The following is a 24,377-nucleotide window of genomic DNA, read 5'->3' as shown; positions in this document are numbered from 1 at the left end:
CTAAGTGTAGATTATTATAAAAACATTGCTCTTAATTTATGTGTACAAAGTTTTATGCGTAACCTTCAAAACATTTCTTTCAATAACATCGTGAAACATAAAAAAAAATTAATATTTAATGCAAGAAAATGTAAAGAAAACATATTTTTTTTAAATTATTAAAAAATTGATACATATTAAGTAGGCATTTAATCAAAATAAGACTGAGCAAAGGTGAAACTTTTTTTTTACTATGTAGTTAAAAGGAGTTTTATTTTAAATACGCAATTTGTTCACACAGGAAGTAAAAATACTTTGAAGATTTATGAATTCAATCTATTTGAATTTTCCAATTTTATTCAAAATTTAATACTTTGAAATGATGTAAACAAAAACAGCGGGCAGTATCGATAATCTTGAGATTTATCGTGTGCGGTGGCACAACAGCAATCTAGTGTCAGACCTCAAAAACTCCGAATACCGAGTATGAATTTTTATATTTTGTTTACGCAGTTTTCGTCTAAAACGGACGCCAGAAAATTTTTGTCATTTCAATCTATTTGAATTTCATTCTCATTTCGCACTTATTCAAAATTTCATACTTTGAAATGTTGTTAACAAAAACAGCAGGCACTATTGGTAATATTCAGATTTATCATGTGCGGCACAACAGCGGTCGAATGTCAGACCCTAAAAACTTCGAGTAAGGAGTTTGGGCCGATTATATAACGGATTTACCAAAAACTGCTCGAAACGACGGGGATACCGTTTACCCTGGGCACCAGATACCTTGTAGACTATTTCTGATGAAATATTCCTGTTTAGCAACCTCAATACTCCCGAGTAACAAGTTTGTAATCATTTTCATCACTAATAACCGAATTATGAATTTAGTATATTTTCGGTTAATTTAAAATACAATTATAAAATGCATATTATTTATGAAAATTGCATATTTTAATTTCTTATAAATCAATTAAGGTCACTAAATTTCCTGGCGCTCTAACGAATCGGTTGCCGAAGACCGCATTAAATCCGACTTTCCGCATTCCAAATCCGACCAATTTTTTTGAACTTCATTGCTATGTTTCTGCGACTAGTGCCAAAGCACTTAACTGGTATCTCATATAAATTGTAAAAGCACTTACCGTGCGCGTATGCTTAGGGTGTCCGGCTCGATTCCCGCTGTCGCAACAAAGTTAATTTAATTAATAGTTGTGATGGGCTCTTGAAGTCCATGGTATATACATGAAGGAGGTGCACTCAGCCTCTGAAATTGAGGAGCTGATAAATGAAATTACCAGCGGAAAGGTGGTAAAACACGTATATGGTATCACAATGGGCTCTATAGCCTAAGTGCGTCCTTCGTGGACAGCCAACATAACCTAACCTAATTTAACCTACCGTGCGCTTCTGGTAAGCACACAATTTTATTTACAGGGAAAGAAGTAAATAGTTTAGCAAAAAGTTTTAAGTTTATTTTGTTTTTATGTGTTTTTTCTAAACCTATAAGAATCTAGTAGTTCAGTCCACGAGTGCACTTTAAGCACAGACGCTCAGATTATATCTTTTGTTTTTCTTCTTTTACCTTTTTTTCTTGATCATTTTCTTCATTATTTAACAGAACTTTGATATGGTTAAGCAAAGCAAATATATTCTTCAGCACTGCCCAGGTAGAATAATAATTTTAGCTAATGTAATGCACAATTTTAATGTGTAATTATTTTCATAACATATGTAGGTAGTTTAACGTAAAATAACTTTATTTTCTTTTGATAATGTTGATAACGTCTGTTGAATGTTGTTGTTTAAATGCTTATCTAATGTAAGTATGACCTTGAAAAGAAATGTAAATTATACCTGCTTGTGGGTCAACTCAATATTCTTAAACTACACAATTAATACACAATAATTAAAAATATGTAGACCATTCTTTATATTATTAAAACGCAATTTTATGTAAAAGTAATCATTGGATTTTGTTTAACAAAAGTTAAACTATGAAAGTTAAAGATCAAAGGACAGGCGTTTACTTTTAAGGTAGTCAAAGTGTCTAGAGTCTAGACCAACCATGGGCAAACGTGGTTTAGAGAAGCCACTCCGACTTCTGTACCTAACATACGAGTAAAACAGTGATACCCTAACCAGTGTCAACCAATAATACGAGTAAGACAGAGAGATAACATTTTTTTTTCTACCTATCTCATTACTATTAGAGAAACTGAGATAGGTAGAAGAGTCGTATACCTGTCTCGCTTCCTCCTCTATGAGCAATGCGGACTCTTAAATTTGTGCCTCTTCCTCCTCTATGAGCAATGCGGAAACTGAATTGTGTGCCTCTTTATGCAAGTCCACATTGCTCATAGAGGAGGAAGCGAGACGGGTATACGACTATACCACCTATCTCAGTTTCTCTAATAGTAATGAGATAGCAAAAAAAATGTTGTTTCTCTGTCTTTCTCGTATTTTTGTTTTTCACTGGTTAGGGTAACACTGTCTCACTCGTATGTTAGTTACAAAAGTCTGAGTGTTTTCTCTAAGCCACGTTTGCCCATACCTGCTGTAGACTACTTTTCTATATTAAAAAATTTTTTCGAAAATTTTATGATCTTCGATAATATTTATATTACTTTTCTGAAATAATTATTATCCGTAAAATAAATGGTTAGCAATGGTGAATTTCTCCTAATCCAACATAATTGGTGGGTATAGTTTTTTTTTTCTTTATAGTTCCAAAAGTGATTTGCACACTGCAGTTTTGTGGTTTTAATACACGTACTTCCTGCAATATAAAACACATAATGGTATTTTTACTTTTGGTGCGGTACCTTTTTTTTTGAAAATAAAAAACAGCCCATATTACTTGCTTATATTTCAGCATTCTAAAAGTAAAGACATTTTAACATTATTAGTGACTCAATAATATCTATTGCACCCTTTCACCCTTTAAGAATGACAACACCTACAGTATTAAAGCAATATTCTTTCGAAATTTCAAATTTCTACCATAAATGATTTATGCTGGACGTTGATAAACCAGTAAGGACATTGTTATTTCTCCTTTCAGATTATCGCCTCCCCCCCTCTTTGAAAGGTTTCTGATTTTAAACAATCATAAAAAAATATAAATATTTTTTAAGTTTCCCCACGCTTTTTTACGATAAAATTAAATTTTTCTTAATTACTCTGTTTTTTATAAATGTTTTTTTAGAACTTATAGAAATTAGTTTCTACTTTTTAGTTCAGCTAGTTACAAAAGCGTGTGTTTTCAGTTTTTAAATTATGATATATTTTCTTCTTTTAAGTTCAACTAGCTAAAACAACCTGTTTTTTTTTTGTTTTTTAACTATTATTTATGAATATTTTGGATTGTTATTTGCGCTTCTACCATCAAATATTTTTTCGTTAATCGTTAATCATGAAGATTCCTGATCAATAGAATTATACAAACTTATTAAAATATTGTATACTCATAGGAAAGTGATAATTGTGCGAAGTTTCAATCTAATCCGACGTTAAGAAGTGGGTGAAAATCACGTTTAAATACATCGAATACATACCAAATTATTAAAAGTGTGTTAATTAAACTACTTCCCATAGAATTGCAGGAAGATTTGACATCTTTCCACAATACCTCATAAAATAGATGATAAATTGTGAAGGCAAACGATTTTTTACAATAGAGACATTAGTTTAATTACACACAAAAAAATAAATAATACAATCTAAATATTATTTAATTCACAATATGCATATTGTTTTCTAAATTATGAATAATAAATAATATAAATATGATAATTGTTAATTTTATTACATTATATTATTTATAAAATAAAATACTCCATACTGTGTTTATTAATACCTTTGCAATTGTTATATAAACTGTTTATTTAATTAATTTTTTTCAAAAACTTTTTTTTTTTCGTAAATGCATATTATAAATATAAAAGTTGTGTTATTACAGTTAATAAAAATTCAATTTTTACACACATCAAGTATCATAATTTATTTGTTTATTATTATTTATTTTTTAAACAACAGTAGGTACCTGCACAATGATTTTTTATTATAAGTTCTTTATATTTAATATTTTAAAATATTTATTTCAATTTTATTCTAGTTTAATTGTATACAGTGTCTATTAAGTTGGCTACATATGGAAATTTTCTTTTTAATTATAAGGTTTACGAAAAAAAGTTATTCTTTATAAAAATCTCTGCTTTTGAAAATATTTGCATTCAACTATTCACTTTTGTCAACGAATGATCAGGGTGGCCACAAATTCGAAAAGTTCACAAGGAATTTTAGTGGTCGTTTAGAAATGTAGACCATTTAGAACAGATAATGAGACAAACGATTCAAGACATTTATTTAACAGACATTTTAAAGAATTTTATCTTAAAAGCAGTAGTTCCCTTTATTATGGAAAACAAAGTAACAAACATTTTTGTGGTTGAGAATCTGGGACCCCCTAACAACGCGGTGTCCCAAGTCCCAAGTTAAAGCCTACAAATCCTCTAAATAAAACGCAGTAAATAAAAAATAACACAAATATTTGAAATTCAAATAATTACAAAAATAAAAAAGACTTTATACTTAACTAGCTTGATACCCGCCCTCTTCACTTATAGCCTCCGCCTCTCTTAATCTCACTCATTCCCCTTCCATAACACTCGAAGGAATTGCTTCACACAGCACACTTTAAATTTTTTGACAATTTTCAATTTTTTAAATGTAAGGTAGTCATAGTTTATTGAGTATATCATTAATTTATAATTTATGGTGTAAAATGATTATCGTAGATGGATCAGTAAAATTTTTTTATTTTTTTTTAAATATATCTTTAAGTATTATAGCTCATGTGTTATTCTGATGTATGAGCTATATTGTTGTACAGTTTCATTCAAATCCCTTCGCTAGTTTTTGCGTGAAAGCGTAACAAACAAACATCCTGACTTTCACATTTATAATATATAGGGATACAAAAAGTGGTTAATTAAATCCACAAAATTTCTTAAATTACCAAGTGAGGTTGAATGAAATAAAACTCACTTCTTTAATGTATGATTAATTTACTGGCATAGACAATTCATAATTTTTATACATTTTATGTCTTTTTAAAAATTAATTTGATGTGTAGAGAAAATTCGGTATTATTTATATAACAATAATGAATTAAATTGAAAATATATAGACAAACAGTGATATAAGTGATTTTTTTTATAAACAGAATTGAAGGAAAGGAAAATTTAAAACAATAGGAAAATTATTTAAACAATTTTATTTACATAGAATAATTGTAAAATAATTATGATTTACATAATGAAAATATCATTCTTATGTACATTTCATCTACGTAGTAAATATGATTTACAGGGTCTTGCAGAAGAGAGGATCTTATAAAGCCTCATTTATAAATACATTTTTTGATTAACAGAGTTTCCAAAAATCGCAAAAAATGCCGAGTTCATCGAGCTATTTATTATTATTTTATCGCTCAAAGTTGGCTGAAAAAAATGATGAATCATATACGTTATCCTTTTCAATTGGATATTTCTATTTAAAAAAATCTAAACAGTGTGATAAAAAACTATCTAAAATATTTAGACAATCTTGTGGTTTATAATAAAACCATAAAAATATAAGGTTGCCGATGATATGAAAACAAAATTTTAATTTAATTATGACTTCATCGACGATACATCATTTGATAAACAGAGACGATTATAGTTAGAGAATTGATGATTGAAGAGCGATATCTATATTATCAAATTTATAAGCATCACTTGCACACAATTTACTATAAATTTTTGTAGTTTCGTGGTATTGTAAAACTAAAAATTACTCTTTACTTCACTACAAAGCATGTATTTGGTTTTTAAGTATATACCGTGCAATAAACCAAAACTTTTTACAATATTGTAGGTTTACAATCACCTGAAACTTATCAAAACTATAAAATTAAAAAACAGTGCCACCGGTGAGCGACAATCTTATATTGTTATATTTAAAATGCGCTAATAGTTTATTTGTTTCTATTTTTGATGATGGGACAAGTAAACATGTACCGTTTTCAACGATAATGCGCTTTGGATGTATATTTATACTTTTATTGGCAATTTACCCTTCGCATATTAAGCTCCATTTGGTATACATTTAGTTTTATCCATTTCGAGAAAAGTTTTATTACAGTTTAGTCCGGACTAATTGTTAAACTCTTGTTACATTCTGTATATTCATCCAATCAAATTATTGTATACTAATACAAATTACAATAAAAAAAAACCTTGTTGTATTTCGTATGATATTTATTATATTGTACTTTTATTTACCTAATAATAATTGTTATTACCTATTTTTCTCATAATTAATTTTTTATTCAATAGATAATACAATAATCATACATTGCATTATATATTTATAGTATTATTGTTATTGTATGACCAAATTAAGTTGACCCTATAAGTACATATATTATACTAAATCATTATCATAATTCTAAATCAACAAATATGCCACTGTATAATTTTGTTAAAATTTTTCTTATGTGCCATAAATTTTTATCAAACTGACATTAGTGTTATTTAATTTCTAATTTGGTTTGTGGAATTAATTTTATAGTAAAAATAATTTGATTTTATTATAAATTTTTCATACTCAATTATAATTTGGTTAACAATCAACATATCTACATTCAATTACACCAAACTTTATTCGATGCCAGTACAGCCTATTAATTTAAAAAATGCTTACTCGCGGATTTACTTAAAATAGTCTCTTACTATTTGGAACCTTTTGGTTTAGAATCAGAACTTCTTCTTAAGAAAGTCCACTAGTATACTTTAAAACAAACAAATTTTGAGTTTCTCATGGTGTCGACACATAATTTCGTTTTATATGAATAATCACAGTTATTAAAATGAATAAATTCAGTAATTTACTAATCTTAAGGTTGATCAGATAGCAAATTGAAACAATACATTCTTAATTTTTTTAACAGAAATAAAAAATATTTATTTGTAACTTAATTATTAAAGACTGATATCGGATTTATGTAATGATTTGGTTACTAAAACTTACAATCAATCGTTTTTTGACTCTGCCCGTCTTGGTTGGTTTTCGTGAATTTCTTCTCTTTTTAAATAAGATATTTAAAAAAATCTTCGAAGAATAAGTTTTTAAATTATTTATTTTAATTATTTTAATTAAGTAGAAGCTCTCTTGCTTTTAACCTGTAGAAGGAGTGGCAACTTTATTGAAAATGATGAGTAATTATATGAACGTCGTTTATCAGAATTGTTCAAAAAATTATTTTATAATATGAGTGGATTAGTAAGATGCCACCCTATTATCTCAGTTGGTTAAGTCGTAACCAATTCCGCCCGTGGTATGCTTAGGGTAGGTGGTTCGATGCCCATCGTCGCAACAAAATTAATTCAATAAATAGTAAGATATATGCATGAAGGAGGGTGCACTCAGCCTCTGAAATTGAGGAGCTGATAAATAAAATTATCAGCGGAAAGGTGGTGAAACACATATATGGTATCACAATGGGCTCTATAGCCTAAGTTTGCTGTTCTTTGTGGACAGCCAATATAACCTAACCTAACCTAACCTGGTTAGTAAGATATTAAAAATTTATCATATTTTTATCTATACACTGTCTTAATGTTCCATCAACTTTAATTAAAACAAGTATTAAAATTATTAAATTAATTATAATAAATATAAATATTTATAAATTTAATTTTTTAGAAATAATTAGTTTTATTGTTTATTTAAAAATTTCATTTATAGTAGAGTGAAATTACGCCTTGTGTATGGATTAAAAGTTCGAGCAACGAAACTTTGGGGTTTTTCTTTTCACATCAAAATAAGTATTTTTTGAAATTTTTTACTTTCCCGGAGTGGTGCAACATGTTTAAAAAACAAAATGGCGTCAAAAATGAAATTTTTTTCAGAAATTTTATCATTTTTATTTTATATTCGCAAAAGGAGGCATCGGTGCATATCCAAATTTGGTAGGTTTGTAGTCCATGTTAAGAACTACTCCTCATAATTTTTTGGTGGGGTTTCGTCCCTTCCCCTCAGTTATATATATATGTATACATACATATGGTAAAACAATTCATTTGACTATAACTTGAAAAATATTCGATTGATTTTAATGAAACTAATATCAATAGTAGGTTTTATTACTTACAACTTTCGGTTAAAATTTTAGCGAAATCCGTTAAATAGTTCGGCCAAAATTTCCAATTTAAGAAATTGTTTAAAATGGCTGCCATTTTATGCCATTTTGTCCTACGAGGTTAAATTTTTTTTAAATTGTAGCATTTTTTATTATCTTTCGATTTTATAATAAGTGGCTTACCCGTAAAATGACTCCTTGATCCATATTTTTGCGAAAAACGGAAAATTTAGCACTTTCTGGAAATAATTGTTTGGGGGGTGTATGGACTGGCTTTGGGGGGTGTTTTTTGCTTTGGCATGAGAAAACTATTTTTAAAAGAGGTCTATATGATTTCAAGCAAAATTTTTAAGTTTTAACCCCCGCGCTGTAAGGGGGAAGTGGTGTATGAAATAAATGTGTCTTAAAAGATTTTAAAAAGAGGTCAAAATAGCTTAAAATGCTAAAGTAACCCAAAATTTTAGATGCTTTTATTAATATAGCACTTTTTACAACATCCACCCCTTCCCCTCCCGCTTTCATATTTTTTGCAAATTCAAAATTTTTATGACGTATAAAGAGGTTTTGGGGGTCGCTGATCTCGAACTTTTGGCCCAAATAAGTACACCCCCTAAAAATATTACAATTGTTTTTGATAATCTATTGCAAAATTCGAGATCAGCGACCCCAAAAACCTCTTTATACGTCATAAAAATTTTGAATTTGCAAAAAATATGAAAGCGGGAGGGGAAGGGGTGGATGTTGTAAAAAGTGCTATATTAATAAAAGCATCTAAAATTTTGGGTTACTTTAGCATTTTAAGCTATTTTGACCTCTTTTTAAAATCTTTTAAGACACATTTATTTCATACACCACTTCCCCCTTACAGCGCGGGGGTTAAAACTTAAAAATTTTGCTTGAAATCATATAGACCTCTTTTAAAAATAGTTTTCTCATGCCAAAGCAAAAAACACCCCCCAAAGCCAGTCCATACACCCCCCAAACAATTATTTCCAGAAAGTGCTAAATTTTCCGTTTTTCGCAAAAATATGGATCAAGGAGTCATTTTACGGGTAAGCCACTTATTATAAAATCGAAAGATAATAAAAAATGCTACAATTTAAAAAAAAATTTAACCTCGTAGGACAAAATGGCATAAAATGGCAGCCATTTTAAACAATTTCTTAAATTGGAAATTTTGGCCGAACTATTTAACGGATTTCGCTAAAATTTTAACCGAAAGTTGTAAGTAATAAAACCTACTATTGATATTAGTTTCATTAAAATCAATCGAATATTTTTCAAGTTATAGTCAAATGAATTGTTTTACCATATGTATGTATACATATATATATAACTGGGAGGGGAAGGGACGAAACCCCACCAAAAAATTATGAGGAGTAGTTCTTAACATGGACTACAAACCTACCAAATTTGGATATGCACCGATGCCTCCTTTTGCGAATATAAAATAAAAATGATAAAATTTCTGAAAAAAATTTCATTTTTGACGCCATTTTGTTTTTTAAACATGTTGCACCACTCCGGGAAAGTAAAAAATTTCAAAAAATACTTATTTTGATGTGAAAAGAAAAACCCCAAAGTTTCGTTGCTCGAACTTTTAATCCATATAACAGCCTTTTTTTGCTTAGATTTACTCCAGTATTAGTTCATGTGATTATTTTATTGACATAAATTTCACGTAAATATAAAAAATGGTAAGCCAACCATGTGTAACAATTTTTCAAAATTTCTAAATTTTTTTTTTTTTTTTTTTTTTTTTTTTTTAAATACAATTCTATTGTATTTCATAATAAAATTCAAGGATTATAATTAACAAATTTACAAGTGTGCGGTTACATTCCTACGAAATCTTTACCATTTATGGGTTTATCGAAGTAAATAATATTATTTTATTAAGTACCGATTATCGGCTTATCGACACCCATGTCAGATTTACATTTATTTATTCCGCCTGTTCATTTAAAGACGTTCGAAAGTTCTATAGCACCTTTGAGATTAGGTAGGTAAGGTTAGGTTAGAGTGACTGTCCTTGGGTGGGACACACTTAGACCATATAGTTCGTTGTGATACTGAAAAGGGTTGGCCCATCCCCGGCCACTACTCCATGAACCTGTGGCATTTTTTAGAAAAGTTTGATATTAAAATCTTCTATTAAACTTGCCAACTGTGGCATCGATGACAAGTGGAAGCGTTTTTTTATCCGCGATCTTAGTAAGTGTGATCGAATCTGAAAAAAAAATTAAAGTGGACAAGGGAACGGTCTAGGATGGAGTAGTAGTCTGTGAAGCGACTACAACTCTATGGACTATCAATAAAATGTCAAAATATTTGACATCAACAAAAAACACCTGTGAGTTTTATTTCTACACTTAAGTTAATTTATTGAATTGAAATATAAATATTCTTTTGTTTTAGCGTTTACAAATATGTCAGTATTAAAATCATTAAGAGAATTAAAAAAAAAGATAAGAAACTAAAAAAAAAGATCACAACTTCACAAAATCACAAGGCGACATAACCTTATTAAAGTACGTTTTGTTTTTTGTTTTTTTTATTATTTTTATGTTTTATTAAAATGTGTGATCCTAGTTTTGAATTGAACATTTCCGATTTTGGCGTAAAATTCTTCTTGTGCAGTGAACCAATTCACTATCCTCGGTATCTGACCCGTGACTCGATTTAGTCAAGCATTACACGGGGCAGAATACAGCGAAGATTAAAGACCGCGAAGCGCAGCTCCGAGCGAGTTTTCGAGACACCCGTAAATAGGGCTGTCTAAACTCGTGGTCAGCTACCTTCTAAGCGCGGTATTGGTCCACATACACAACAAAATTTATATATTTAATGGAAATCGAATCGGAAATGTTCAATCGCTTATTTTAAAACTACGTATATTAAACTTTTGAATTTCTTGTAGGTAAATCTCCAATTACTATTAAATACGGATTAAAACAGAAGAACAAATAACAACCGTACCTTAAAATCTAGGAAAGACCACCATAGGAAACCGAGCGGTACACAGCCAAACAAACAACACCAGCCGTTGATGAAATGTCCAGGTATAATTAATTTGATCGTTATGTAAGTCCACTTTTTTTGAAGTTAAAACCAATTATCTTTATTTCCAGATTAAATTGCCCAATCAATCCATCAATTGTACGATGTAATATTAAAAACGTGTATATTATTGATTGTAATAAATTTTTATCCTTGATGTGTACCATTCAACGGTGATTTTTTTTTTCAAGAGTAATTCCGTCGTTGATTATCCCAATCCATGAATTGTCGATTTAATATTAAAAACGTGCTCGCGTTGCGGGCACAAACGTGTAAAATTATTAATTTTAATAAAATGTTTATTCGAAGTGTACCCTTCAAGAGTGATCTGTTCAAGAGACCTCATTTTTAAATTGTTTTTGGCTTTTTTGCTCGGTTCTGTATTCATACGCGACTACGTTGTTTTCGTTTGTTAAATTTTAATAATTATTGCGCACGGTGGCTATTCACACGTTAGCGTGTACTAACGTCCGTTCACAGGCTAGCGTGATTTTAATTCAACTTCTTTTTTTTTTTTTATTGAATGATTTTTCTTTATTTTTTTATTTTGTGTGTGTGTTTAGATTTAGATAGGGTTTTTCTGTCCCAATCCGTATAATGATTTTGATCGCGCTTATTACTCTAATTTAAAAGATTTTTAATTACTGTCAACCAAACCTACAATCAAAATACTTTGAACCTTAATGAACGGTTCAGTCTCCCCCACTTTAGGGAGAACTACTGTTGTATTTCGGAATTTATTATTGTCTACTAGTTTTAGGTACAGGGATACGTTGCAACCTATTCCTCCCTACAATTTTAGAAGGGGGGAGTCCCGTAACTCATAGCCTATCACATCATCTCCGGCCCGTAGGCGCTGGATGATGAGCCGTAGCTCAGGATCTTCCTCCCGCTGACGTTGCAGAGAGGTAAAGGTTTGTGGTACCTCGTCTAGACTGAAATTTTTCCTGTATGTCCGTCTGTCATATTCGCACTTTGATTGCAGGATTGGCTACATGGTAACTTACTTATGGATTCACATAAATATTTTATTGGAGATTTACCTCATGAATATCATGCTTGTGTGATGCGTTGAGTCGTGTTTGTGAACGCATAAACTGTATGACTCTTGATGGTGTATCGTCCTCCTCTCCTGCTGCTGTTGTTGGCGCAGGTTGACCAGTCGGACCTGCCTGTGCTGGTGGCGCAAGAACAGGATGATGTGATGGAGTTGTATTCAATTGCGTAGTTGGCGCATGATTCACATTATTTGGATACGTTGGAAGAGCTTGTCCATACTGTGGAACACTCCCCAACCCATAACCAAAATACTGATGCGGTTGTGCAGACGACGCAGGTGGAACCATACCAGGCGCCGGATTCAATATGGGTACGTTTCCAGGACTCGTACCAATAGTTGTTTGTGGTACATTTCCAGCCAATACTGTCGTGGGTAGGGTGGAATTGGCTTTCGACACTGATGGTGCTATTGTCGTGATACCATGAGCACCTGGAATATCTGGCGGAGTAGCGTAACTTGGTGAAGTTGCGTCAACAATGGTACCCAATCCAGCAGTGTTATTTGTTGTAGTTGTTGTGTTGACGGCGATTGTTGCAACAACCATTGGAACATCTGCTGATGATGTCGTGTGTTTGTTGGACCGTGTAGTCGGCATCCTCTGGCAGTTCACCTAGACGTTACGCTCGTACGAACAATGAGAAAAAAAAATTAGTAGTATGTATTTTTTTTTGCAAAATTTAATTTAAATTACGAGCCAATAATCCTTTTTTTTTTTTTTTTTTTTTTTTTCTAATCCAGACTCGATCAACTACCCTACGCTATATGCTACCAACTGGCATTTTTAAGATGACTTTATATTAAAATCTTCTATTAAACTTGCCAACTGTGGCATCGATGACAAGTGGAAGCGTTTTTTTATCCGCGATCTTAGTAAGTGTGATCGAATCTGAAAAAAAAATTAAAGTGGACAAGGGAACGGTCTAGGATGGAGTAGTAGTCTGTGAAGCGACTACAACTCTATGGACTATCAATAAAATGTCAAAATATTTGACATCAACAAAAAACACCTGTGAGTTTTATTTCTACACTTAAGTTAATTTATTGAATTGAAATATAAATATTCTTTTGTTTTAGCGTTTACAAATATGTCAGTATTAAAATCATTAAGAGAATTAAAAAAAAAGATAAGAAACTAAAAAAAAAGATCACAACTTCACAAAATCACAAGGCGACATAACCTTATTAAAGTACGTTTTGTTTTTTGTTTTTTTTATTATTTTTATGTTTTATTAAAATGTGTGATCCTAGTTTTGAATTGAACATTTCCGATTTTGGCGTAAAATTCTTCTTGTGCAGTGAACCAATTCACTATCCTCGGTATCTGACCCGTGACTCGATTTAGTCAAGCATTACACGGGGCAGAATACAGCGAAGATTAAAGACCGCGAAGCGCAGCTCCGAGCGAGTTTTCGAGACACCCGTAAATAGGGCTGTCTAAACTCGTGGTCAGCTACCTTCTAAGCGCGGTATTGGTCCACATACACAACAAAATTTATATATTTAATGGAAATCGAATCGGAAATGTTCAATCGCTTATTTTAAAACTACGTATATTAAACTTTTGAATTTCTTGTAGGTAAATCTCCAATTACTATTAAATACGGATTAAAACAGAAGAACAAATAACAACCGTACCTTAAAATCTAGGAAAGACCACCATAGGAAACCGAGCGGTACACAGCCAAACAAACAACACCAGCCGTTGATGAAATGTCCAGGTATAATTAATTTGATCGTTATGTAAGTCCACTTTTTTTGAAGTTAAAACCAATTATCTTTATTTCCAGATTAAATTGCCCAATCAATCCATCAATTGTACGATGTAATATTAAAAACGTGTATATTATTGATTGTAATAAATTTTTATCCTTGATGTGTACCATTCAACGGTGATTTTTTTTTTCAAGAGTAATTCCGTCGTTGATTATCCCAATCCATGAATTGTCGATTTAATATTAAAAACGTGCTCGCGTTGCGGGCACAAACGTGTAAAATTATTAATTTTAATAAAATGTTTATTCGAAGTGTACCCTTCAAGAGTGATCTGTTCAAGAGACCTCATTTTTAAATTGTTTTTGGCTTTTTTGCTCGGTTCTGTATTCATACGCGACTACGTTGTTTTCGTTTGTTAAATTTTAATAATTATTGCGCACGGTGGCTATTCACACGTTAGCGTGTACTAACGTCCGTTCACAGGCTAGCGTGATTTTAATTCAACTTCTTTTTTTTTTTTTTATTGAATGATTTTTCTTTATTTTTTTATTTTGTGTGTGTGTTTAGATTTAGATAGGGTTTTTCTGTCCCAATCCGTATAATGATTTTGATCGCGCTTATTACTCTAATTTAAAAGATTTTTAATTACTGTCAACCAAACCTACAATCAAAATACTTTGAACCTTAATGAACGGTTCAATCCATTTTGAACCATTTGGAGCTGTTTCAGAACAGCAGGAGAGCTTTGACGTCGATGGACTTTAGGTTAGGTAAAGTGTGCTTAAAGATTTCAACTGTTTGGCTGTCTACCTGGGCTTTCTGAGTAAGCTCCATCTCATTCTTGGCGAGTGTATATCTTTACTGAGAACTTGTTCCCGAAGTTAGGAAGGGGTAGAAATTAATCTACGGTTCTTCGAAGTGAATGCGATTGAGTCCAGGCTGAGATGAACTTTAGCCCAAAAGTTTCCTTTTCTGCGTATTTTTACTCCAAATAGGCTAGTTAACAGGAGCTGTAAAAATAACTCAATTGTTTTCGATGGTGTTGTCCCTAGACATCCCGAGACTAGTATGGAGGCTCATCGTTGGACTCTTTATACTTTTTGGTGGATTTCCTTTTCCAGTGCTGTTCATAACACTAGCGGCGCATATAATTAGAATAGAATGGGCATAACGCACAGTCAATGCACTCCTTTTTGGATTTAAGACCCACTTCCTACTTTTTTCCTTCCCTCTTCTAAGATTGACCTGTTTTGGATGTCCTCATTCAAGAGCAGCTTGAAGTTCGCAAACGGAACTTCCGGACGCTTATTGATGCTTGTGTCCAACAGTCTTGTGCCATTTCTAGCAAGATCGATGGCTTCACAATTCTCTGGAATGTTCCCGTTTCCCGAAACCCATATCAAGTACATTCATTTGTTTCGCTAGCTCATTTAAGAACGTTAAGGAGTTCTATGCTACCTTTGAACGAATAGATAATAAGTGTGAATTTTTATTATTTAATTTGTTTATTTTCCACAAGTTTTTTTTCTAGTGGTTCGCGTGTCACTATAAATACTTAATACATGTACATAATCATCCATATATATGTACATTTAAATAGTAAATTATTTGTCTATTTATTGAAATAAATTATAGGTATATATTATTATATTGAATCAAACAGTGTGGTCATTTTAAAGTGATTCAAATAAATAACTGTGCTAATGGATTTGAATAATAACTTATCTATCATGTTTGTAGTATATAGCACTTATAAACACTAATATCTATTAAATATTGGATGTATCAGAAAAGATGGTTATTTATCCATGGGGTGGTTAGGTACACAGAAACAAGAATTTTCACTCTTCAGAGCTACAAGTGTTACTTTACATATCGAAATTATTCGAAATTTCAATAAATTGTTTCAATTTGTTATTATTTTTTTAATTTATTTTTACCATTTATAGTTTAAAGTATAAAAACGTTTTTCAATCCTCTTTAATTAAGATTAACTCGACCTGTTATTTGACTCTAAAGTCTTCGCCATTGTATAATAAACATGAATACAAAATTTAATAAACAAATTTATGATATTAATTTAAGGCGTTTCGAAACCAAAACGAAAGTGTCTCCAAAAAACTGAAATTTTGTGTATCAATTAATGACTATTTAATATGCCTTCTGTATAAATTCCAAGTGATTCTTTGCACGGTTTACAATAAATTAATTATTAAAAATAGCCTTTTTTACATGGTGGTATATGAAGAAGTCGTAATAAATGTTAGTTTTTAGTCAATAAGTGCTTTTAAAACTACTACCATTTACATTAAAGTTTTTTTATAAATATTTCTTAAGTTTTAAGCTTTATAAGCGTACCAAAATTAAAAACTGTACATAAAAATGAAAAACTTTTTTTCGATAAAAACACTGACTTTGATAGTTAATTTCTCATAAACCGTACAGAGAATCGAAATGAATGAACCGTACAGAGAATGAGAAAAGACGTGTATTAAAGGATGATTGATCAATAAACTTAAAAATTTTTTGTAGTATTTTCATTTTTACGGTATCAAAATACCTTCATAAACCGACAAAAATAATGAATGCAAAATTTTTTCCAATGGCTTTGTCGTTATTGTAACAGATTTGGTGGAAATTCAACATGGTAATTTCTAAAGTCTATAGCTTTGAAGTTAAGCATTCTGCACACATGTTTCTGATACTAAAATGCTTGTTCTGGTGTACTTTATAGCCACGTAGATTATGGATCATTTGTTCTGATACTCGCGGTAAATAAAATTTGTACTACTATCATTTATAATACTATTAAATTTTTTTTTATTATTAAAAAATCAATATGGGACGTCTGTCTATTCAATAAAATATAAATGCCTGCTATAAATGTCTGTACGAACATGGCAAATTCCATGTTTAGAGACTTAAAAAACGATATTGGTATATTGCTGAAGAGAAGAAATATTGAAAATAAAATTTTAATCAGTATCAAATTTAAATAAGTATCTTTAAAGTATCTATCAGTAATTTTACACGTAATTTATATTTTAAATATCTCTGAACAATTATGTTTGTTTAATATACTTCACAGCGCTGCACTTCTACCAATATACAGACATCTTAACAAACAAGGAAAAAGCTTCTATCAAAACTGTTGAAAATGAAATATTTTCGACTGTTGGAACTTTTTCCAAAACATGATCTGAGGGTGGGGAATGATCACCGCCAGTTTTTAAATCATGTGTTCTAATAAAAATTTCTAGTTCATTAATATCTTTCTAAATGTTTTTTAATATCTTTCTAAATGTATTTTGCTTGATTTTTTAAAGAAACTATCAAATATGCTTTCATTTTAAATGCTCCAATTTATATTCTTGATCAAAAATCTTATTAGTAAGTTAAAAGTAACATCTCCTGTGATTAGAAAAACGGCATTCTCTCAAATTTTCGAAATAAGATGACCCACAAAAGTAAGTACCTCCTGAAAGGTTCAAATCTCTTCTTCCTTAGATTTTGAAACGGTTTCTTTAAATTTAAAAGAATGAACTTAGCAAGCAAAACATTTGCGATAAATATTAAATCCCATGAGAAAATTTAAAAAAAATTAGTAGAAAAATGCAGAATTTGAATTTCTCGGTAAATAATGTATAACTATTTTAAAAACTATTTGAGTATGATAAGAATCCTTTTTGGGTATATCGAATTTATGATGCTCTGTTCAGTTCTAAATGTTATCGAAGTCTGTGTTTTATACATGTAAATAAATATATCTTCTACAATATGAATCATCCATTTATAAAATAAAATTTTAAAAAAGATCAATATTTTAATATCCAAAGTGCTACTGTATAAGGACAGTTTGTTATAGTTGAACGGATAAAAAGTAAAAAAAAAAAATCAAACATTGAAATAACAAGCAAACAACTTAACTTTTTAAACCAAACCATTTCTTTATAACAACTTAACTTTTATTTTTATTTTTTAAATAAATAAATAAAGTTGTTATTCAAATTGATTGTAGTAGCACAATAAACACATACAGACCGTGGGCCAATAATGAATCAAATTTCCATTGGTCTTTTAAACTTTTAACCCTAGAGAGTATTTTTATACCATGTATATATGAAATATACATAGTATATTAAGTTTCGTTCCAAGTTTGGAACGCTTAGAAATATTGATGCTACGAAAAAAATTTTGGTATAGGTGTTCATAGAATCACCTAATTAATCCATTTCTGGTTGTCCGTCCGTCCGTCTGTGGACACGATAACTCAAAAACGAAAAAAGATATCGAGCTGAATTTTTTACAGCGTACTCAGGACGTAAAAAGTGAGGTCAAGTTCGTAAATGAGCATCATAGGTCAATTGGGTCTTGGGTCCGTAGGACCCATTTTGTGTAAACCGTTAGAGATAGAACAAAACTTTAAATGTAAAAAATGTTTCTTATAAAAAAATAAAAAACTATTGTTAAACGAGGGCGTTAAATAGGTACAAATTTTATAGTATGTATTAATATAGGAATATCAGTTGTGTGTGTGTTGTGTATTTAAAAGTGAATATCTTTTGTTATTTACGTGACGTCAAAAAAACAAACGATTGCGCATCAACACTGTCTATACGATTGCGCATCAACACTGTCTATACATGGTATTTCAACAATTAACTCAGTCAATTGTTTGTTTTCACTTGTTAAAAGTAAGTTTGGTACTTAAGAAAGTTCAAACCAAACTAATTCAATTTCTTCTTCGTTTTAAATTTCTTCTACTTCAGAGCCACTTTTTATGTTATTTATGTTTGGTTTTATTTCCACGTAACGTGATTCTCGAATTACAAGTTGCAAAGTTTCAAAACAAGCGGGAGGCGAGGTTGAGATAACTCAACCTGTGGCCTGTTTGTGGTGAAGTGGTTGTCTAACTACACCAAAAAAACAATTCTGAGTTGTGTTTTCTGACTATTAATCAGAAATTTGATATAAATGCTCCACTGTGCGATCATTGATGAAAGAGGCATACATGGAAATAGAAGCATGAAAAATTTTTTTCCATTATAAGCTCACGGTCTTCATAGGTAAAACTATTTGTGTTGGTTTTGTTCTGTCTCGCTCATATGTGTGATATCCGTATTTATTTTAAATAAATTCACTTCTGTATAGAGCTGTGTCGTGAAACATAAATGACAAAGTTGTCTGATGTGGTATGCATATGAGACATAGGTACACGCGCTCACTTGCATACATAATTTATTAGTTTATTTTAGTAGCTACCGTTTTCTTTTTGACAGTGTAGTTTTTTATACTGACCTTTTTTTATTTTGTGTAGCCTTGTGACGCGTGGACTCTGCTTTTTAATGACCACGATTTATTTGCCTAAGAGTTTCATGAAAATGAAGCATGAAATATCATCTTCGTACATTATGAAAATCCATGTATCTTAAGGGTTTCTCCCACATTTTCGTGACACAAAGTCGGACAAGGAACAAAAATATGAAGGTGATTTGGTGCGAAAATTTTAAATGCTCTGCTATTACCATTTGGCATTGAAGCCCTAAAAAGAGGCTAAAGTTATCGAGAGAGTTTATCGCTGAAAAATGCCAAAAACACCTTGAACACGTTTGATACTGAGAGGCCTACCTCCACTGAAATTAGAGGAGGTTACATTTGAAACTGAGAATGAATCATAAAACGGCAATTAATTTAACTGATTTATTTGCCAACATTGTCAATTTAATCTTATTTTTGGCATTAACCTGACTAATGGTTTGCAAAAATCTGATATTTCATAAAATATTATTGATTTATTTCCGTTTCAGATTAAACAATATATCATTATTTGGTTATGTGACCATGGGCAGTTTAAATTTGTAAATAATTGTCATGCGGAATTTTTTTCGAAAGCAATCATAAGCATAAAATTATATATTTGGTAACCATAAACAAGTGGTGTTGATTTAACGCAGTATTCTAGTCTAGAAATTTGAAGAAATCAATTATTTGGGTATACTAAGTTGTTAGACCCTTAAGAATGTGTCCCTAAACGGACTTTTCGAAATTCGAATTATTTTTGCAGTTACAGAGTATTTTCTGGTAACAAAATTCAAATTGGTCGCTCTGTACTGCGAGCTTCTGTTGCTTAAAAAAAAAACAGGTCGGTTAGCAGAAATAACTTTGCAAGACATTGCACATTCAGTAGAAGAAGGGACAATGTACAATGGTTAATTTGTAGTAATCGGATCGCCGATTAATCCAAAGTGAGTAATATCATTATCCGATTTATTCTACCAGAATTGTTCCTCAAACTTAAAACGCATTTTTCTTGAAACTATCTTTCGAGGTGGTTGGCATAAAGTCTCAAGTTCTACTCGACCAATTCCTTTGAAACTTAATGGAACATGGGACATGGGTTTAAAAATTTAAATTTTGAGTATTTTTAAAAGATTCGAGAAGGTAGAAAAAGAGTTCAAAACAAAACATTTTTTTCATTTCGACTTCTTTTGTTTTTTTGGCTGAGGTTCAGACGATAGCCACATCTTTATTCATTAACAATTTTTCAAATTAATTTGTTTCGTATCACTACAAAGATTGTTTGAATCGTTTCAACCAGAGTTTTTCCTTTTTTTATAATCTTAGTTTGAAAAATGCCTACAATTTAAGAATATTGAGCAGAATTTCCCCTTAACTTATGTCTTCTATATTCACTAAGATTTTTTTGTACAGTACACAATGTGCCCAAACTACCTTATCAAATTATTAAGAAAAGATTTAGTTTAGAGCAAAGAATCCTACCCATTATGCAGATTACTTGTAATATATCCAAGAAAGAGTATCGTTGTACTGTTTTGAATTTAATAAAGACATCAACACAATTTCAAATCCAAATCCAAAAAAAGAAAAAAAAAATTATATTTAAGGTATTGGATAGACAATATATTATATCCCAAATAATATAAAACATAATATAATAGTGAAACAATCTCCATTAACAAGACAATTTTGTTTATATTATTTTTATTGATAAATAAAAAAGATCAATTCGTTTATATCTTTATTTAATGTATACTATTAAAATGCAACAGATATATAAAATATATACCTATATCAATTAATAATATATAACACAATTTTAAAAATAAACGGAAAAAAAATCAATTCTTTAAATATTTATAATCTGTGGTGTCTTAATTTATATATTAAATAAAGTATTATTTCAAAAATAAACAGAAGGCTAGTCCACACAACCAACTGATAAATTCTATATTTATACAGAATGTACCAAAGAAGTATTTGTTACGTATTAAAAATTAGATTGTCATTGCATGAACAAATTGTACCATAGAGAGCAGCCTGTTACTGCGTTACGTGTTTGTTTATTTCTGCTGCTAAAAGTGTAAGAAAATTCCGGATTACGACATACGCCAGCTAAAAGACTCAAATTATATTCAAACGTAAATGGCATAAAATTATCTCTCCAGTAAAGCCAGTTTATTGATGTAAAAAATACTTTGCTTTGTTAACCTATAAAAAACACCTCTCAGATAAGTGAAAACACATAAATAGTTTAACGATTTAATCGTTGATAAAACCTTCTTAGAAATTGTTTCCTCCACTGAAAGAAATAGGTTTCTATTGCTAAAACAATTAAAACACATTTTACCTTTAAAGCCTGGAAAAAATGGCTAGAACCTGACTTTTAGACTATCAGTCGTTGATTTTTTTCACCTTGTAATTTATTAAATTTCTACCAATTTGAACCCTCGCTTCACCTGATACTGTTCACCATAATTTTTACGAATAAAAAAATATTATTGCTTCTGGTCTATATTTCTATAACAATCGTGCCGTGCCCGTAAGAGCACATTGAGAAATATTATAATCTTCGGAATCGACTATTTATATACTATTTACATTCAATGTTTCAAAATAAATAATCGTGAAATTTTTCAACATTTTAAATATTTAAAAATATGCGTCAGTCCAAAACTAACAGCGTCAAAAGTGAAACTTTTTATGTAATTCAAAAACTGTCAATGAGTGTACAAAAAAATACATTGCAGCAAAGAAAAATTGACTGGAAATTATAATAAAAATGATTTATTTTAAAAATAAAGAAAAATCTACAGACTATCCCGAATTAATTACTACGGAAGTTTCACTTGTACGTATATGTATATAGTTTTATGTATATGTAAATAATAGTACGTACGAGTGAAACTTCCGTAGTAATTAATTCGGGATAGTCTGTAGATTTTTCTTTATTTTTAAAATAAATCATTTTTATTATAATTTCTAATTTTTATTATAAATGTAAGTAGGTTTGAACTATCCTTGTTTAATAAATAAATGGTATATGTACAGTTATCAAGTCCCACGGCCTCTCTCACTCTGCTAGAGTAAATGGTAATAAGAAAGAGACAAGGAGTTTAACAGTTTTGTTAGCTCGACGAGTTAACTCTCATGACAAAACGCTTAAAATAAAAATTTCATTTTACCTAATGATAATCGAGAAATTCTAAGAATTTATAAAACCTTATATCGTTATTTATGACTAAAAACTACAAAGAAATTCTGCTTTGAATTCCTTCATCTATATCAAAATGCTGTAGAAAACTAAAATAAAAAATATTACACAATATTTTTTATTTCGAAACATTTTGTTAATTATAAGAAATATGCTAACAAAGTAATATGTTTATTTGCTTGCTTCTTCATCAACTCTAAACTACCTCATCATATGCAAATGAGTTTAACTGGTTCATTGGATGAAAAAAAGTTAATTGAAAACTAATAAAAAAAAAAAAAAAATGTTTATATTGAGTGTGAATAAATGTAAATAAATAATTATAAATTTCGAATTTTTTTTTTATATAAAATTTTTATTTTCTAAATTTGATCTTGAATTTTAATTCATATTACATGTGTCTCTATGGGAGTATGTTGTACCTTCGGTCATACTTAATTATACCATGTATATATGAAATATACATGGGATATTAAGTTTAGGTCCAAGTTTGTAACGCTTAAAGAAATGGAAGATACTAAAAAAATTTTGGTATAGGTGTCCATAGAATCACCTTATTAGTTCATTTTCGGTTGTCTGTCCATTCGTCTGTCTGTCAACACGATAACTCAAAAACGAAAAATGATATCAAGCTAAAATTTTTGGAGCGTGCTCAGGACATAAAAAGTGAGGTGGAGTTCGTAAATGGGCAACATAGGTCAATGATATCAGGCTGAAATTTTTACAGCGTGCCCAGGACATAAAAAGTGAGGTCGATTTCGAAAATGGGCAACATAGTTCAAATGAGTCTTATCATTTCGTAAACCGTTAGAGATAGTTTAAATGTAACAAAAGTTTAAATGTGAAAAAAGTTCCTAAAAAAAAAATAAGCAACTTTTATTTGGTACACGCGTGAGAGCGCAAATTAGGCGCAACTTATATAGTATGTATTTATATGAGAATATCAGTTATGTATGTGTGACATGTATGGATGTGTAATGTGGCAGTTTAATACTATATAATTTAGGCATACTATGTTTAGACATACAAGGAATTTTAACAATTGACTCAGTCAATTGTTTGTTTTCACTTGTTATTTTTAAATTCCATTTCTTTTAAATATAACAATAAGTCCTAATTTCAAGAAAAATTTTTCTACGTGTATTATTGTGGATGGTAGCCCTAAAAACACTACATGAAAATGTTTACATGAACTAGTATAGAACTTTCTATTGATCAAAGGTACAAGACTTTTCATATTATCAAGTACCTCCTCAATGTGTAGAATTCGTTTAATTTTTTTTATTGGTCTAAAAAAACCATATGAAAGAAGAAAATAATTCATAATATTGTACGTATATGTTTTATTTGTCCATAAAGCTGTGTCTTTTCAAACTTTTCTTCCTCAACATTGAATTATGAATAACAAAATACCCACTCATAAGCACTGATTTTGGTAGTTTGCAATTAAAAATACAAATTATAATATTCAACCCAACTAAAGTATATCTAAATAAATAAACAACGTCAAAAGTAGAGCATATGGATAACCATTCTTTCATTTGCTTTTGTTTCTGCTTTAAAGATATCTTCGAACAAATTTTAGTGTCTGTACATAGTGATATCGGAAAACAATTACTTAGTTTTTTTTGAGGCACAATATAATACCCTTCGCTAGACTGTATTAAGATGAATTAATGAAACTTGTTACATTTTAATTTAATTTATTAATTTAATTAATTAATGTTATTAATTGTCAATGTAATAATAAAAGGAGTGTTTGGTTTGTTGTTGTCAAATACATCGGAATCAAATTGATATTTTATGTTTTTAAAATTGATATTTATCTTCAACATTATCTTTATTTCCATTATGAATTTCTT

At 30.1% G+C, this 24,377-nt stretch overlaps 2 long non-coding RNA genes across 2 annotated transcripts; both read left to right on the top strand.

Annotated features, from left to right (window-relative positions):
* The first annotated feature begins 10,428 nt into the window (after positions 1-10,428).
* Positions 10,429-11,455, top strand: LOC123293702. The gene is made up of 4 exons (XR_006535032.1): positions 10,429-10,523; positions 10,589-10,701; positions 11,091-11,232; positions 11,302-11,455. It is a non-coding gene; the product is annotated as an uncharacterized LOC123293702 (long non-coding RNA).
* A 1,749-nt stretch (positions 11,456-13,204) lies between these two features.
* Positions 13,205-14,231, top strand: LOC123293716. The gene is made up of 4 exons (XR_006535033.1): positions 13,205-13,299; positions 13,365-13,477; positions 13,867-14,008; positions 14,078-14,231. It is a non-coding gene; the product is annotated as an uncharacterized LOC123293716 (long non-coding RNA).
* Positions 14,232-24,377: the final 10,146 nt, after the last annotated feature.

Source organism: Chrysoperla carnea, chromosome 2 (assembly GCF_905475395.1).
Source record: "Chrysoperla carnea chromosome 2, inChrCarn1.1, whole genome shotgun sequence".
Lineage (NCBI taxonomy): Eukaryota > Metazoa > Arthropoda > Insecta > Neuroptera > Chrysopidae > Chrysoperla > Chrysoperla carnea.
The sequence above is the reverse complement of the archived record's forward strand: the minus strand, read 5'-3'. Positions and strand labels throughout refer to the sequence as shown.